The sequence below is a fragment of the Capra hircus genome, chromosome 7 (genome assembly GCF_001704415.2).
Source record: "Capra hircus breed San Clemente chromosome 7, ASM170441v1, whole genome shotgun sequence".
NCBI lineage: Eukaryota > Metazoa > Chordata > Mammalia > Artiodactyla > Bovidae > Capra > Capra hircus.
Window position 1 is genome coordinate 97,494,156 of NC_030814.1, and position 5,904 is coordinate 97,500,059.

A 5,904-nucleotide genomic window follows, 5' to 3' on the forward strand; every position below is an offset into this window, starting at 1 on the left:
TCCTGCATTGCAGGCAGATTCTTTACCATCTGAACCACCAGGGAAGCATGTTTATTGTCTTCAGTTCAGTTCAGTCGCTCAGTCGTGTCCGACTCTTTGCGACCCCATGAATCGCAGCACGCCAGGCCTCCCTGTCCATCACCAACTCCCGGAGCTCACTCAGACTCACGTCCATCAAGTCAGTGATGCCATCCAGCCATCCCATGCTCTGTCGTCCCCTTCTCCTCCTGCCCCCAATCCCTCCCAGCATCAGAGTCTTTTCCAATGAGTCAACTCTTTGCATGAGGTGGCTAAAGTACTGGAGCTTCAGCTTTAGCATCATTCCTTCCAAAGAAATCCCAGGGCTGATCTCCTTCAGAATGGACTGGTTGGATCTCCTTGCAGTCCAAGGGACTCTCAAGAGTCTTCTCCAAAACCACAGTTCAAAAGCATTAATATTTTGGCGCTCAGCCTTCTTCACAGTCCAACTCTCACATCCATACATGACCACTGGAAAAACCATAGCCTTGACTAGACGGACCTTAGTCAGCAAAGCAATGTCTCTGCTTTTGAATATGCTATCTAGGATGGTCATAACTTTTCTTCCAAGGAGTAAGCGTCTTTTAATTTCATGGCTATCTTCCCCCAATTAAGATATCAGTTCTATGATGGCAGAGATTTGAGGCTCTGTTGTTTAGGGTTGTGTCCTGGGTGCCTAGAACAGCTCCTGGCACACAGTAGGGCCTCAACAAATATGTCTAATATACAAGGAGCAGAATCATCTCAAATGTTTCTCTATGGCCAGGTACATTTGTGCAGCCTGTTTAGAGAAACACTGGAAATATGTATCAAGAATTTTACAAATGCAGCAGTTCCACAGAAGGGACATATCTTTGTGTTAAAAACACCAGGAAACTACATCACTTGTTGCCCTATTATATTTAAAAGCCCCTGAAAGTGAAAATGAAAGTTGCTCAGTCGTGTCCGACTCTTTGTGACCCCATGGACTATACAGAATTCTCCAGGCCAGAATACTGGAGTGGCTAGCCTTTCCCTTCTCCAGGGGATTTTCCCAACCCAGGGTTTGAACCCAGGTCTCCCACATTGCAGGCGGATTCTTTACCAGCTGAGCCACAAGGGAAGCTAAAAGGACCCAGTTGGAGACATTATTAAAAGCCAAGTGGAAATAAGTAAGTGTAACCTTTAAAATGATAGTTATTGTAGGGTATTCAGTGAGAAAGTGATAGAGGAAGCTTCAACTTCAGAATACTTACTACTGGCAAAAGCTTCATGGAGACTTCCTTGGTGGTGCAATGGCTAAGACTCCTCTCTCCCAGCGCAAGGGCCCAGGTTCAAGCCCTGGTCAGGGAACTAAATCCCACATGCCACAACTAAGAGTTCACAAGATGAAACTAAAACCTGGCGCAAGGGCCCAGGTTCAAGCCCTGGTCAGGGAACTAAATCCCACATGCCACAACTAAGAGTTCACAAGATGCAACTAAAACCTGGCGAAGCCAAATAAGTTTGTTGTTCTTTTTTTTAAGCAAAAATCTTCTTAGAGTGAACCCAGTGAAAATAGGAATCCAATTGGGACTTTGTCCTGTACAAGAAATCCAAACTTCATAAACCTGAATTTATTTTTAGATCCTGTTTAACAAAATTTAAGTAATAGTTGCAAATATGCTCTAATTCATCAATTAACAAAGAATGAGTCAAAAATTGATATTTTTGCATGTATATCATTTCCTACTGAAAACTTGTATGGCGGATAATGGAACATCTTTCATTTCATCTTTGGCTTTTGGGAGGTGTTCCTTTTGTTTTTCATTCAAAGTCTGACTCTTTGACTCTTTGCGACCCCATGGATTGCAGCACGCCGGGCTTCCCTGTCCTTCACCATCTCCTGGAGTTTGCTCAAATTCATGTTCATTGAGTCAGTGATGCATCCAACCATCTCATCTTCTGTCATCCCCTTCTTCTCCTGCCCTCAGTCTTTCCCAGCATCAGGTATTCCTTCAGGGGGTCTTTTTTTTTTTTTTTTGGCTCACTTATGCAAGATTTTCATCCATTTTCCCACAGGGCGTTTAAAATCGTTTGCTTGTCAGTTACTGCTCTTTGGAGCATCACTGTTGTCTCTTGTTTTCTGTCTTTCCACTGGTGGGACTTCACAGTTCCTCATTTGTCAGTGGAGTCCTCTGCATTGCAAATGTTCCTCCCACATCACTTTCATCGACTTCAGAAATCCTGCTGTCTTTTGCAAAGACTTCCAATTTTCATGTTACAATCGATTCCCATCATTTTGAATTGTATTGTAAAATTTCAGACAAACATCAACAATCAGGGGTAAACACTGGCAAATACGTTGATTGGATAGGCTCCAAAGTGGTGTTTCTGTTAGTCCAGAATGAATTGTTGTGAAATTGTAAGTTTATTTGTGAATATTTTTATGTTAGGACAATGTTTGCTTCCCGAAACTCATAACTATGTGGGTATCTAGATAATGAATACTCAGATGATAAGGAACTATTGTATATAAAATATCTTTTCACTATAATTACCTCTATATGTAAAATAAAAACACGGGGGGTGAGAGAGAAACTAGACAGAAATACAGTAAAATTCCCACTGTGTTTGTTGTGTTAAGGGTAGTCTGGGATAGAGGCTTAAAATTTTTTTAATGTGAAAATTACTTGACTTTTGAAAACTGTTTAAAAACAAATTATAATTAAGAAAAAAAAAGCATCACACTTATTTGGAATCTGTTTGGTAACAAAAAAAGACTCCAAGTTGAAGGCAGGGAGAAGTAGGTTCTGAGTTTAACCCAGGTTAGACATCCAGGTTCTAACATGATCTGTGGATTATCTCATTTAATTCTCACAACCAGCAATTAAGTGAACACTGTTATCAGGGTTTTCTCGGGTGGAAGGGCCATGCAGTTTGTGGGATCTCAGTTCCCTGATCAGGGACTGAGCCCAGGCCATGACTGTGAAATTGCCAAATCCTAACCACTAGACCATCAAGGAACTCCCTGAATGAACACTGTAATTTCCCTGTTTTACAAATAAATATGCTGAAGCTAGAGAGGTTGGACAACTTGTCCAAAGTCACACAGCTCAATCACACATTACACTGCCTTGAAACAAATCTGTGAGCCCATTTAAACTTCTTTTCCTGGCTTCTGGTCCCAACAGGGTGACTTGGGTTTTTTTTTCTTGATTTGAGACATGTTTGAGACACAACCCTTAAGTGAGTATCTCAGATATATGAGAGTGAAGTTATTTCTCTCAGCATGGGAAAGTATTTTCCACAGCAAAAGACATGGGTGATGCCAGAGAAGGGAATAAAAAAGGCCTAGAAAAGAGGTTTAATGTTGTGTCAAGTCAACCCTCAGTTGGTAAAGAATCTGCCTGCAATGCAAGAGACACCAGTTCAATTCCTGGGTCGGGAAGATCCCCTGGAGAAGGGATAGGCTACCCACTCCAGTATCCTCGGGTTTCTCTTGTGGCTCATCTGGTAAAGAATCCACCTGCAATGTGGGAGACTTGGGCTTGATCCCTGGGTTGGGAAGATCCCCTGGAGAAGGGAAAGGCTGCGCACTCCAGTATTCTGGCCTGAAAATTCCATGTCCATGGAGTCGCAGAGTCGGACACGACTGAGCAGCCTTCACTTTCAAGTCAACCTTTAGGGTGTCTCTATGAGACAACAGACGTTCTAGAAGCCTGAACACAAATACAATTGTGTTTCTCCCTGAGTGTAGTTCTTAGATGGAACTTTGATTGTCTTTTGATGACTTGTTGGGCTCTGTTCCCTGTTATTTTATTTGTCTGTGACTTTGGTGGGTCCTTCCCTGAATTTTGCCTGTCTTGTTTCTGAGGCCTCGGATGCTTTCAGGGAATACTTCCTTTTGACCCAAGGTGCAATTTCACCTACATACAGAAACTGTTATCATCAACACAGCCAACATTCATTCTCTGCTAATCTGTGCCCGGCCCATCATATACAAGGTGTCATCTCTCTCCTGATCACGTAGGGTGGATACTGCCTTCATTCCCATTTTGCAGATGAGAACACTGAGGCTTGGAGAGATTCAATGATGAGTCAAGCCCACAGTAGAACATAGCTTGGACATTAGTGTGGAGAGGTGGTATTATTACTTTGTTATTGTTGCTGTGTTGTTCCTAAATGAGGAAACCCTCTTGATGGGATCAAATGTCTTTAAAAATAATTTTATTTATTCATTTGTTTATGTATAGCTGTGCTGGATCTTCATTGCTGTGCAGACTTTTCTCTAGTTGTAGCAAGCAGGAACTGTTCTCCCATTGTGGTGCGAGAGCTTCTCTTGTTGCAGAGCAAAGGTTCTAGGGTGCTCAGGCTTCAGTAGTTGCAGCTTGCAGGCTCTAGATCACCAGATCAAAAGCTGTGGCACATGGCTTAATTGCCCCGAGCAAGGCATGTGGGATCTTCTGGGACCAGGAATGGAACCCACGAGGCCTGCATTAGCAGGCGGATTCTTTACTACTGAGCCACCAGGGAAGCCCCGGATTAAATGTCTTGCCCTAAGTCATGGAGCTCCGAAGTACAGAGCTGGGTAATCATCCAGGCAAGCGCTGTCCTGTAGAGATATAGCGTAGTCACCTATGCAATTTTAAATGTTCAAGCAGCCACATTAGAAGAGGTACAAAGAAACAGGTTAAGTTAGTTTTAATAATATATTTCAGATAACCGAACATATTGCAAATGCTATCGCTTTCACCTATAATAAATATAAAAATTATTGAATGTTTCACACATTTTTCTTATACCAAGTTTTCAATATCTGGTGTGTATTTTACTTTATTGTGTTTTTTTTGGGATCACACATGTGTGAGGTCTTAGTTCCCTGACCAGCGATTGAACTGTTTGTTGCTTGCATTGGAAGCTCAGAGTCTTAACCCCTGGATTACCAGGGAAGTCCCCTGGTGTGTATTTTATTCTATTTTTAAGTGAATTGTGTCTTTTAAATTTATTTATTTTATTTTATTTTTTGATCTGAAGCCTTAGCTGCACCTTTTATTTATTTTTTTAACAGTTTAGTTTTTTATTTTTTTAATTTTAAAATCTTTAATTCTTACATGTGTTGGGCTTTAGTTGTGGCAGGCAGCATCTTCTTCCTAATGTCACATGGGATCTTTCATTGTGGCACAAAGACTCTCTGGTTGGGGTGCGTGAGATTAGTTGCTCTGTGGCACGTGGGATCTTAGTTCCCCGACTGGGGGGTCCCCGACTGGGAAGTCCCCCTTTGGGAGTGTATTTTAAGACAGCTCATTTTGGACCAGCCACATTGCCAGTACCCAGTGGTCACCTGAGGCTTGTGGCTACATTTGAAGAGGGTGAGTCCAAATCTTCTGACAAGTGGTTCTGTGTGTTTTTTCTCTATGACACAGTGAGGCCAGAATAGCACATATATTGAGGGGTAACTAAAAGTTTGTATTCAAATTTTATCCTACAAGGCTTTCAGACCCTTTTTTGAAGAAGGAAGAGTGGCAGGGGTGGGGAGGGGAGCGAGAGCGAAAGGGAGAAGAGGGAGAGGAGAGGACGGAAGAACGGAAAGGAAGATTTTCCTGTTGCCTAAAGATTTTGAAATAACTAACAGACTCTGTCCAACTCCATTGTCATAGTTTGGATTCCCCCCAGAAGCCGTTTTGGAAGCAAGGATTCACTTGTTTTGTGGTGAGGTCACAGGACACAGTGGCAGAGAAGCCAGGAAGGGAAGAACCAACCAGTAATGAATGGATGTGCCCTCAGACAAGTTATTAATACTGCATTCAATCACTGCTGTATTCTGTATACTGTATGAATACTGTAGTGAATCACTCCTGGTTTTTCCAGTAGTCATGTATGGATGTGAAAGATAGACTATAAAGAAAGCTGAGCACCGAAGAGTTG